The 13,114-nt window shown below is 36.3% G+C and overlaps 1 pseudogene; it reads left to right on the top strand.

Annotated features, from left to right (window-relative positions):
* The first annotated feature begins 399 nt into the window (after positions 1 to 399).
* On the top strand, positions 400 to 1,216 carry LOC107140827 (annotated as a pseudogene).
* Positions 1,217 to 13,114: the final 11,898 nt, after the last annotated feature.

Below are 13,114 nucleotides of genomic sequence, written 5' to 3'. Positions count from 1 at the left end.
AAAAATCCCGTTTTTAATAGCACTTGGTACTGAGTGCTATGATGCTGTTAAGCTTGAGAAGGACTGGGATGGAGACTCTGTGGTCACTGCCATTTAATTTATAAGGTGACTTGATACTTAGGATAATTCTGCAAATTGGATAGTCTTATTATTCTAATTTTATCATTATTAACATGTATCTTACGCAAAAGGGTCATCATTAGCTGTGATTCAAAATCTCTGTGTGGGAGCCCTCCATAAAATCAATGCCATTGTTGCCTTTGAGAGGCAGTTTTTGATCTCTTCATTGTGATTGTCACATATCTTTTCTAAAATCTATTAGGTATCCTTGACCTTCCATGGAACTTCTACTACTTCATGAAAAGAGAGTAAGTAGCTCTTTCCATTCCTAGAGCAGCCATGGCTCTTGGTCCCAAGAAGCATCTGAGGTGGGGAGCAGCTCCAAAGCACTGGATGCTGGATAAATTGACTCGAGCGTTTGCTCCTCGTCCATTCACTGGTCCCCACAAGCTGAGAAAATGTCTTCCTCTCATCATTTTTGTAAGGGACAGACTTAAGTATGCCCTGACAGGAGATGAAGTAAAGAAGATTTGCATGCAGCGCTTCATCAAGATTGATGGCAAAGTCTGAACCGATATCACCTACCCCGCCGGTTTTATGGATGTCATCCGCATTGATAAGACTGGAGAGAATTTCCATCTGATCTATGACACCAAGGGTCATTTTGCTGTTCATCACATTACACCTGAGGAGGCCAAGTACAAGTTGTGCAAAGTGAGAATGCTATTTGTGGGCCCAAAAGAAATCCCTCATCTGGTGATGCATGATGCTCGAACCATTCGATACCCTGATCCCCTAATCAAGGTGAATGATACCATTCAGATTGATTTGGAGACTGGCAAGATTACTGATTTCATCAAGTTTGACACTGGTAACCTGTGTATGGTGACCACAGGTGCTAACTTGGGAAGAATTGGTGTGATTACCAAGAGAGAGAGAGACATTCTGGCTCTTTTGACGTGGTTCATGTGAAAGATGCCAATGGCAACAGCTTTGCCACCCGGCTCTCCAACATTTTTGCTATTGGCAAAGGCAACAAACCATGGATTTCTCTTCCCCAAGGAAAAGGAATCCGACTCACCATTTCTGAAGAGAGAGACAAGAGACTGGCTGCCAAACAGAGCAGTGGGTGAAATAAATGAACTCTAGGTGATATGCCTAGAGAGTAGAGGTCTTTGTACTTAATTAAAGAAAATATAACAGAATGAGTTGATAAAAAAAGAAAAAGAAAAGAGAGTAGATCCAGTGGAAAGGCCCCTCCCACTTGCCAGGACGTACCTGTCTCGCTTGGTCACAGCCAGAACATTCCAAACTGGTGTGACATCCGGCATTGCTTCTTGCTTTCCCTTTCTCCCTGCAGAGCTAAGCATCCAGACAGAAAGAAACCTGCCAGTCCTGATCCAGGACCCTCCTACCTACTTTCTCAGATACTTACGTGCTTTGAGTTTATCATCAAGTGAGAAAAAAATGTCCAGCAAGTTTGAGAATATTCATTCCAGTCACAGGTCCATATGCAGCACAGTGGGCAATATAAAATAGCATTGTTGCTCAGAAGGTCATGTTCCAGGTCAAAACTCTTTTTAATGGTCTTGACACTCTATTTTAAAAGTTTGTCATTATATCATTCTATTGTGGTGAGACTCTTAAGTCTTCAAGAATCCCCTTAACAGTAGCTAGTTTCCCTGGACATTTTAATCTGCTATTTATTCTTAGTGTCTTAGTTAGAATACTTTCCAGAGTTATCATGAAACAGATCAAAGCAGAGAGGACCCATCTGGTGATATCCAGATAGGAGCAAGGAGAGAGACCTGGATGTGACAGCATGACCTACCTGCGGCACTTCGGCAAATACAGGAACGATGGCAGGACTTATTGGGTGTCCATTTTATTCCAGGTGGTCTCCTAGGCAATTTGTACATGTTATTCATTTCATAAATTGAACATCCTCAAATGTATGTCATACCTTGATTTTATAGAAGAGAAAACTGGGACTTAAACAAAGAATTTTAAATTTGTGACTCACAGTCATAAAATTACCGAAATTCAAATCTGGTGTCTTTGAATATGCACCCATATGCAGCCATAAAGAAGAATGAAATTATGTGGTTTTCAAGAAAATGCACAGAACTTTACATCATCATGCTGAACGAAATAAGCCAGACACAGAGCGTCAAGGATGTATGTTCTCTCCTTAGTGGAAGCTAGATAGAAAATATGCAAAAAGGAACCTCATGAAAATAGAAGGGAGAACATTAGAGTTGAGAAAGGGAATGGGGGAAGGGAGAAGCAGAGGAAAAAGGGAGGTATGAACGATATTGATTAAATTATTTTATATGTATGTGTGGCTGTCACAATGAACCTCCCTGCTGTGTATAATCAAAATGCACCTTTTTAAAAATTTTTTCACCATTTTTTTTTCAAATATTTGAGCCTGAAACATACTCTTTTGCTTCATATTCCCATGTGTTTCATAAGGTCTCCGTGTACAGGATAGTACAATACCAGGGCTAAGAACAGGCTGATCAGGCCCTTCCTGTTTTATCATGTTGTTTTTGTTTAACAGATGCCTATTAAGCACCTGCCCTGGTGTACATCAGGTCTTCTCTAGCTGCTGAGACACAGCCAAAACAAACCGGAAAGCCCTTGCTCTTGTCAAGTTTCTGTAATACCAAGAGGGGATGTGATTTTAGTAGCTATTCTTTCTTTTCTGGTCATAAATATTTCCAATATTGCCAAAGTACACCATATTATATACCCTCGGGCACACGTATTTGAAAAACTATAATCTAAGAATAGTAAACTAAAATTTACTTGTGTTAAAATATTATCCTACTAGTGAAGGAGTCATGGAGTAGGTGTGCATTGATCAAAATGAACTGAAAATATCAATTGAACTATTAACACCAACAGAGCTCAATTCAGAAACATGTCAAATCATTCAGTGTTCACCTGCACACCTCGCTTTGTGGGGACTGAAAGGTTGTGAGCTTGTGCATTCTTGGATACCTTGGCTGAGTTGCTGATGGGTCTTCAAAATCTTTTTCAGGCTCCTGAATAAGTATTGCCTTGTATTGTTGCTTAGGGACCAAAAATATGTCCACCTTGGTTATGAATGTGATCATTTTATATACCAAAATAGTATTCTTCCCAACATACTGTAAGTGTTCTTGAGTAACAGAGCTATGAAGATGGAAATCCTAACTCTAATTTGTTTCCTTTTAGTGCACTTCAATTTTTTGAAAGAATTTAGTACATAAAAAGCATGCTATAAACCATACATCATATAGACAAAAATAGTTGATTTAAGTTAACATTTCTACTGATCTGAATAAGCCCTTATGTTTATGTTATTATTTCAATAATATTTCTTTGGAATAAAATATAAGGAAATCACATAAATACTAGGAGAATTATATGTCATTTTTAAGTCTTTGTTTAAAAAACTCTAAGAGCATTTCTGTGTTTTAATCTCACCATCCTATAGTGCTCACCACAAATACTGATAATTGGAAAAACACTGTAAACCCTTTCAGAGGTCAAATATCTAAGCCAGTGTTCCCAGCAGGGCATTCTTCGTACTCCAGTAAACACACAGGATGCTAAAGATGGCACCTGTAATCAGGTGAGCACGTTTGGCAAGTCTGCCGTCTAGGCTCAGCCTTATACTCATTAGTAGTCGTAACTGATGGATGGCTTCCTTTGAAGTCATGCTTTTAGTTCATTGGTCAGTTACAAGAAATCCATGATTCCAGTATGCCATTCCATGTAAGTTCACAGGTCTCACGTTGACTAAGGCAGGCCCGAAACCTGCCAGTCTTCAAACATGTATTCAAAAGAGTTTAAAAGTGAGGCTTAGAGTACAAACCAGAGTAAAAAAAAAAAAAAAAAAAAAAGAAAATTTAAATATTGTCTTGAACCTGAGGTACCAACATGAACATAATTAAGAAATATATGAAGATGGCAAACACTTCACACACTGAAAACCCAGGCAGAGTTTGAGGACTTGAAATGGGAGAGATGGGAACACAGGCAGGTTTTAGGGGAAGGCATGTTATGGAAATGGTGCTTTAGAAAATACCCAACTAATCAGAAAAGCAGACCAGCGAAAGGACAGGGTTGGGGTGGCAGATAGCAACAATGTGATGGCAGAGTGAGAAAAGCCAATAGGGATGCCTTCAGGGGTGGGAGGTGCCGTCTTCCACATGCACAGTGTTCCTAGAGGATTACACCAGTCTTACTGGTGCATGCTTAGCCAAGAAAGCGCAAAGTCAAATGCACTCATTACCGCCTCCATTTACTTAACTAAGAAACATTAAAATAAAAAAATATAAAATAGCTGTCAGTGGGATGTTCCACATGTGTTTCTCCAAAGCTCTTGTAGTTAAGCCAATAGACCAATTAGACCAGCCTAAACAAATCCTTAACCTTTTGAGAACTTCCTATTCCTTATGCAAGGGTAAACATTGATGGATTGCATGTCAGGCATCTGCTTGTGAAATGAAGTCTCCTAAGATTCCATTTTCACCAGTTTCATAAAAAAAAAAAAAATCCAAGAGAAGCATTACTTCATTAAAAAAATACAATCACATATCTATCATATAAACCATAAATTGTTACAGACTCTAAAATCCCCATTAGCATGCTATAACACAATTTGCTATAAAGGAGAAAAAAATCATTTTCTTAGAAAAAAATAATCACCAAAACTTATACATGAACAAACATACTTTTATGTACACCTTCATAGGTCTTTTTAAGGAAATATTTGAATAAATAGTGATTTCTATAATAAAGATAAATCATCTGGCACTGAAGTTGTAAAGAAATATTTAAATTAAATATCATATGATGTCACTTAAGAAGTCTGTTATTTGTTTTGTGCCTCAAATTTTATTAAATATCACCCATACCAAATTTTTGGTCATAATGATGGTGAGCAGGATAGATATTTTTGTCTTGGCAATGACCATGACTCCAGTTGTCAACAAAGTTAGTTAAACAGCACATCACAGACAAATGTGGGCTGTTTGTTAAGAAGGGGCAACATCTGTAAGCCTGCCCTTCAACTCTCCATGTCCAATCATTCAGAGTCAGGGCCAAATGCACCATACTGAACATATAAAATTACCTTAAAGGCTTGTTTTTATCCAAAAAAAAACTTATGCAAATTTTAAATATTCTGCCATAATATGACCACACCCAACATAAATCATCATGTATTGCCAGCTCAGCTAGAGAATCTTTTCTATAATCTCAAAAGTCCTACCCAAAGCAGGAAGAGACCCTCATCCTTCAGGCTCAACAACATATGGACTTCAAAGGAGGAACGAATGGAAAAATGCAATCTAAAAGACAGAGTCACAGACATAGAATCAGCAAATAAACAGCAGAGTTAAACTGTATCATAGACCAAATGAACGCAGCAGACCTCCAAAGAACACCCCATCCAACAGCTGGAGAATGTGCGTTCTTCTCAATAGTACATGGAACATTCTCCAGGATACATCATATACATGCTAGACCACAAGAGAAGTCTCAAATTTTAAAAAATTGAAATCACATTGAGAATCTTTTCCAACCATAATGCAATAGGACTGAAGATCAAAAACAAGAGAAGCTTTGGAAACTATGCATTTGAAAATTAAACAACTTATTCATAAACAACCAATAGATCAGGGAAGAAATATAGAATAAAACTTCAGAATCTGTGGAAATATGTAAAAGAAAGAGCAAAGAAGATAAGAAAGGACCCACAAAGAAGAACAAAGACTTAACCTACTATGTGAGTGTAGAATTCTTGATTTCAATCTGTCCCTATTTATTAGTTCTCATTTCTTAGCTGGAAGATAGTAAACCACTTGGTTCACTAAAGGTTTTCTCTTGGGAGATTGGGTTGGACTGCAGCTCCTCTTAAAGGTTGTACTGTTTCCATTGCCATTACCCTACATCTTGAACACAGGGAACTTCACAATGAACCAGAAACCAACAATAGGGAAACCAACACTATTGTTTGAGAGCAATCCTTCCAGGAACTTTAGGTGGCTGATTCTCCATCCTTGCCACTTTTTCCATGAACCAACCGGGGGTCAACAAATAACTTGACTCTGTAGTGCATTCCGTCTCCTGTGGTGTACATCTATAAGTTACTGAGTTATATCAGATCATTGCTTTGGTAATGTTTATCAGAAGGCCCTCTTGTGAACTCTCTCTATAATTCTCTTATTTATGCTTATGTTATACCACCAAATATATTAGACATTATACAAACGCACATTAGTTTATAAAATACATAAAAGATGTTCCAATATATCCATTCCCAGTTTAATAAAGACTGTCATAACATCTTTGTGGACTGAGTAACTATATTACTATTATTTGAAGATCAACATATTCAAACATTACCCTAAGGGGTTCATCTAATGAACACAAAAGCCAGAATGTATGTTCTGGTCCAACCAACCCAGAAGGGAAAGGCTTGAAGATTTTGCCATATTTTGCCCTCCTTCCCTTTACCCTGCTCACCCCAGACAGTTTTCATTCTTGAATTTCCCTTTCCAATGTCACTAATATTCTCTCAATTATTTCTTCACAGTTTACCTAAATAAATGAAACTAAACAGAGAGAAGGAACAGTTTGTTATATAAGAAGTAAACCCAGAACAACCAACCTCCACCCTCCCTGAAAATTTCCCACCACTTAAAATGAATTTTCTAAAAACTATTTGGTAAAACAAAAGGACTAAAAAAAATAGTCTTTAATAATAATAAAGAATTTTGTCTCTATGCTCACTGTAAAAAAATGTACTACACTGTTACTTAAATCATTCCTTGTCTTAGAATTATGGTATAAGTCTTCACTATAAAATAAAGATCAAAATATCAAGATTATCTTTAATTGAGCCCAGTGTAGTGACACATGCCTGTAATCCCAGTGACTCAGGAGGCTGAAACAGGAGGACCCTAAGTTCAAAACCAGCCTTGGCAATTTAGTAAGGCCCTAAGCAACTCAGTGAGACCCTATCTCCTTAAATAAATATTTTTAAAAAGGGCTGGGGAAGTGATTCAGTGGTTAAGTGCCCTTGGGTTCAATTTCAGGGACAAAAAGAAAGAAAGAAAGAAAAGAAAAGAAAAGGAAAGAAAGAAAGAAAGAAAGATAGATTATGTTTAATTGTACTTTTAAAGTCACAAAAGTTTTAGAGAAAACTTTAGGTCAATTAATGAATATTTGTTTGAATAAAACACAGACAAATATCAACTAAAGGACCAAGATTCGGGAATCGAAAACTCCAGAACAGTTTATGGATCCCTTGATCCATAGTATCCTTTTCAATCTTACCAGAAAAATGCAATTAGTTTGAATTGTGGCTGATTCAATAAGAATGTAGAAAAACCTGGAAGTTTTGTCAGGTACAGCAGAAGCATGCTAAATAGACTTAGAGAGGGAATAAGCATATACGTTTTTGATTAATAAAAAACATTTCAGATAATAGCTTTCCGTGGAGTCACATAACCTCCTAGGCACCTGCTCTGGTGTAGGGTAACGCCTTATTTCTGATGGTATTACCAGCGTCACTGCCACTGTGGTGAGGATCTTCTCCATCCTATGCTGTTGTTTTCATTGGAAGATATTTGGAATGATGCATTCTGATAAGCAGGTATATCTTTCCTACCATCTGGGTTGTCGCAAAAAACAGGACATAAACTCTCAATGATTTTAAGAATAGAAAACATAAGAATAAAAGTTTATTTTTCATGAAAGAAAGTGGTAAATGTAATCCAGAACATTATATGTTAATTTTATACACATTTAGGCTCCTGTTCTAGTCTTTACAATCTATCTTTCAATGACTGTTCAAATGTGTGTAAATAATCTTAAACTCTTTATATTTTGCAGATTGTATTCATGATTTTTTTTTCTTCAAGAAGAAAAAAAGTAACAAAGGTCATGGTCTATTTGTACTAGAAAATTTTTCCTAAACCTGTTTCAAAAAATTAAGAAACAAATCATTATCTGCTAATATATCTTAGAGTCTTTGCACAGGAAAAATATTTAATTATTTCTGGCTTAGAATTTCTTAAGACCATTCATACAGACAGACTGGACCTGCTATTTAAGTGTGTGTGTGTCTGTAGACAGTCACACATAAATAAGTGCACATATTTGTTTTTGATTTGTTATGTGCGGGTCTGTTTGAGACAGTTTGTTCTCAATTACTGGCTCAGTGCATTACTGTCTGAAGATTTATTCATAGGAAAACGCGTTATGTTCGTCCTCTCTGCAGTGATGGCAAGAGCAGGCCCACTCTGGATATGACTTATGTTACAAAGAACTCTTGCTGTGTGCGTGGAAGACATTGTTCAACCCATTTGGGTAAAGTATGTATGAAACAATGTGTTTTTCATAAACATCTTTTTTTGTAATATTGGAAATGTAGTTAACATATTTGCAACAGGTCCCATACCTCATTTTATTCAATTGCCAGAACTTGAAATTGAACAGTTAAAAGAAAGAAGGCTGAATCACAATGAGGTGAGGGAAACTGAATGCAGTGTTGTGCTCCAAAATCTTTGTAGAAAGATCATATAACAAACAGAATAATTCGAAATTAGGCTAACCTGAACTTTCCTCATTTTCCTGATTCAAAACCCAAATTAATCAAATGTGGCCATATTTTCCCTAAAACTCTATAATGACTCTTGCATATATCTTGCCAACATCTAGGATTCTAGGGTGAGTTGGAGAAAATGTTATGCAAAACTCTGAAGAGCCCAGATGGTCCATCAACACTTAATAAGTAGCAGCCCCTGAAGTTGTCATGAGGCCCTAGGACCAAAGGCTGCAGTGAATTTCTCCATGCCCATAAAGATAAAACCAGTGTGATGTGAGCTGGTACTAGAGATCCGTGAATCACTGGGCTAACCAGGTAGTAGTATACCACCTAGGCACACAAACACTTGCACACAACCCGCATTACATACTGAATGAGCTGGGATATGGGCTTTGCAATATAAAGCCTTCCACACGTAGCTTTGGTCTTTGTCACTGTCTTTAATCTTGTTTAATGCAACTGGGAGTACATCATTAGTCATTCCCATCTGCGCACATAATTAAATAAAACAAGAGTGTGCCATGTCTGGATACTGCTGTCTACACTCACTGGCCTCAAGGAACTTCCAAAAACCTTTATCAGGAATTGTGGACATGAGGAATAATATTTAATAATAATCAGGACAATCAGGTTCTGTGTGAAAATATGCAAGTTACTGAAGCTCTCTGAGCCTTGAGTTTTCTATATGTCATTGGCAATGTGAAGCAGAAACCTGATGGGGATAAAATGAGACAATTCGTGTAAGATTACTGGGAACAGTAGAAAGTAGACTATAATTGCATAAAAAATAGCTGCTAAGATAATGATGGTGGTGGTAATGATGATGACCATGATAATGACAGTGACATTGACATCAAGTCTTCCTTTATTTCCTTTATTTTATAATCATTTCAGTAAATAAATAGGTACCTGGCATGCAATATAACTCTATAAATAGATGTTGAACAATCAATGAACATACCAGCTTAACTCTCCAGGATAGATACCAATGCCGCTATGCCACGAAGGACAAAGCTCACTGACAGAGGATTTAAGTGATAATCTCAGTAAGCTTGCACAATCCAAGTGTGGGAGGGAGATCCCTTCCATGCAGTCATTCCATCAATGTGCAACTCCTTTACACTGACCGGGTTTTCATTCAATCAGTGCCACATACCTGTTAGAACAGGTCTTCGCATCTCACATGCAGATGAGTTAAGTGACATCCAACTGGGCTGAATATTTCACCCAGATCATTCTATATGTCTTGAGAAAATAAGATTGTTTGCTGACCTTAGTGATGTGGGTGAGAAAAAATTGTGTCCTGGACCCAGAATTTCCACAATTTAGGTTGTGAACCTGACCCAGTGAGCACCCACAGGCCAATAGGAATGAAGAAAATGGCACCTCACATTCCAGGACTTTGCTTTGGCGACCATTTTTCTCTTCAGCTCATGGAGAAATTACCCTCGCTTGGAAGACAGCTTTATTCCTTACCACTTCCCAAGACTAAGAAAATTCTTTTTTGCAGTTAGAAATACGCATTATCTACTTTAATGCAGCTTCTGTTCCTTTTATTTAATTTTTTACATTCCACTGGAAGACTACCATGAACATGACAAACAGAAATGCTGATTACAAATGTTGCTTTCTTTTTTTTTATTTGTTTTAATTAGTTATACATGACAATCGAATGCACTTATATACTTTGCTGTATCATACATAGATGGGATATAATTTCTCATTTTTCTGAGTATACATATTGTAGAATCACATTGTCATACAGTCACATATATACATACAGTAATAATGTCTGTTTAATTCTACTATTTTTCTTATCCCCACATCCCCTGACTTCCTCTTCTTTCACTTCCCTCTACCTAATCTAACATTATTTTTTTCATTACAATCTTAATACACATAAATATCACACTTTTTGTATTTCTGTTTGTATATAAAGTATGTTGACATTCAATTCAAGTCTTCATACATGTTCTTTGTATAACGATGACCATCACATTCCACCATCCTTCTTACTCCCCTATACCCTCGCTCTCCCTCCCACCCCTCTTCCCTGAGGGTATAGCTCAGTGGTAGAGCACCCCTGGGTTCAATCCTCAGTACAAAAAATAATAATAATAAATAAATAATAAAATGGCTGTAAAATAAAGCAATAGTGTGTTTTAGAACTGCTTTGAAGCTAGCATTAATATTTGTTATGAACCATGTATGAAAAATTCTTACAGATATATAAAAATTATCTATCCTGATTAATTAATATGTTTTTTTGTATTAGAAAAGGGGAGTCATAAAGCCTGTGGTTTTCTATGTTAACTCTAGCTCTAAGGAAGTTCAGAGGGAAGTTTTGAGTCACGTGTACATTTACAGTCAGGATCATTTCCCACTCTTCTCCATTGCTGAACTCTACTACTTTAGTTTTATATAATGAAAGTTAATAAAATGCTATTGCTTTAACATGAACATTTTAGTTTTACTACTTGCTTATTTTAATTTTAACATGTTTGAAATAGAGCTGGTCTTTTAGACAAGCAAGCCAATGGACTTCAGTGAATGACTTTATATTCTACTTTGATTAAATGCTAGAATTCCCTGGTTTGTATTATTATCAACTTTACAAAAGAGACTTGCCATATTCTAGAATGTTACTGACTATAGATTTGGTTGCAAAAAAAGATACCAACTTAGTCTCTGGTCTTTCCCAGACTCTTCTTGTACTTCAAACTTATACTGAACATGCTATTGCAATCAGAAGAGATAATGCATCTATTATGAATTAATGAAAAGTCACACATAAATCAATCACATTGGATTATAATTATCACCCCATTCATTAAAAGAGTTGATCTTTGACACATAGCTCTGGGCAAATTTGATTCAAAGTCCTTACTACCATATAAAGGCTTTTTGAATAAAAATACAAAGTGTGAATTGGTTTTAAAAAAAAGGTCTGAAGAATTTTTTGGCTGACTCTATCAAGACAAAAAGATACTTATGAATCTTTCAATCAGAAATCCTTGACTTCTTCACATAGTAACAATGTAATAAACAGAATGTTTAAAATAATTTTCTAAATATAAGTATCAAGTATTCAACACTAAGGACTAGCAAGTATTTTAGGTGCATATACATTCTGTAGGTATTTCTTCCATCTGTGCTAGGCCTTCCATTATTTAAAATGTGATAAAGAAAAGCACTTTGTTGTGTATTTTATTTTACTATGTAATCTGATATTAACTGCTTTTAAGAAGGAAAAAAGAAAGAAAGACATCTCATGGGGTGTCTATCATTTTGCTTACTTATATGTGCCATTGAGAAAAATAAGGTATCTAATTCCTTGAATAAAAGAAAGGCAATTTTATTTTTTACCCAAAATATTCACTTTTCAGTTTAAAAGCGGGAAACATAAAACTCTAATAAGTAAGCCTTTTAATCTTGATAAAAATATGGGGTGAACATACCATCTGATTAGGCTTTCTATTGCTTCACTTAAAGTTAATAAAACTTAACATAAGTGATAATAATTGTAGGACAAGCACTATTCTTCCCCATTTCTCTGTGAATCAGTTAAAAACATTGTTAACTTAAAATACTTTGGAAACAAGATATTTTCCCAGATAATAGGTTTTCATCATCACTTCTCTGGGGTAGCAGGGTCGAGGAGGGGGCTTGGAAGGAGAAGAAGGAGCATTTTAAACAGCTTAGGCAATGATGCTTACTTTAGGAAATTTTTACAAAGAAACTAAATACAGGAATTTTTTCACTCCAAGAAAGCTATGCATGAATTCTCCCAATTCATGAAAGACTACAGCTACAAAAAGTGTCAATTCCTTGGTGTTAGAATTCCAAGTTTAATGATGCTTCTTATAGAAAAAATTAGACATGTGTATAAATATGTTGCAATAAATAGATACAACAGTGAAAAGTTGAGATAATACAAATGACTTAACAACTGAAGTTTAGTAAAATATGCTGCATCTATACAGTGGAATATCGTGCAAACTCTGATTACATTTGTGTGTGTCTGTGTGTGTGTGTGTCTGTGTGTGTGTCTGAGAGACAGAGAGACAGAGACAGAGAATGACCTGTATCAGTTAAAGTTACATTAGCTGCTATGATAAACATTCTCAAAGATTTTTCCCACGTAGAAATTGTATTACTTAACATGTAAAATTTCACTGTCAGGTGTCTACCTTGATACAGTCATGTAGGGACTCAATATGACAGATATTCCAGGATTTTTAAAGGGTGGTCTTCAAGGTCACTCAGCCAGTGATGGGGGGAAGGACAAAGTAGAGATTTCAGTGTTGTCACATGGGACAGGCCTGGCAGTGGCCTCCACCTTCGATTTGTTACTTGGTGCTCATTTCTATGGCTATGCCAGGATATGCAGTCTAACTGTGTATCCAGAAAGAAATGGGTGGTAAGACAGCTTGGTGCCCATGCCCA

The sequence above is a fragment of the Marmota marmota genome, unplaced genomic scaffold (genome assembly GCF_001458135.2).
Source record: "Marmota marmota marmota unplaced genomic scaffold, marMar, whole genome shotgun sequence".
Classification (NCBI taxonomy): Eukaryota; Metazoa; Chordata; class Mammalia; order Rodentia; family Sciuridae; genus Marmota; species Marmota marmota.
Note: the sequence above shows the minus strand (reverse complement) of the source record. Positions and strands in the feature narration are given on the sequence as shown.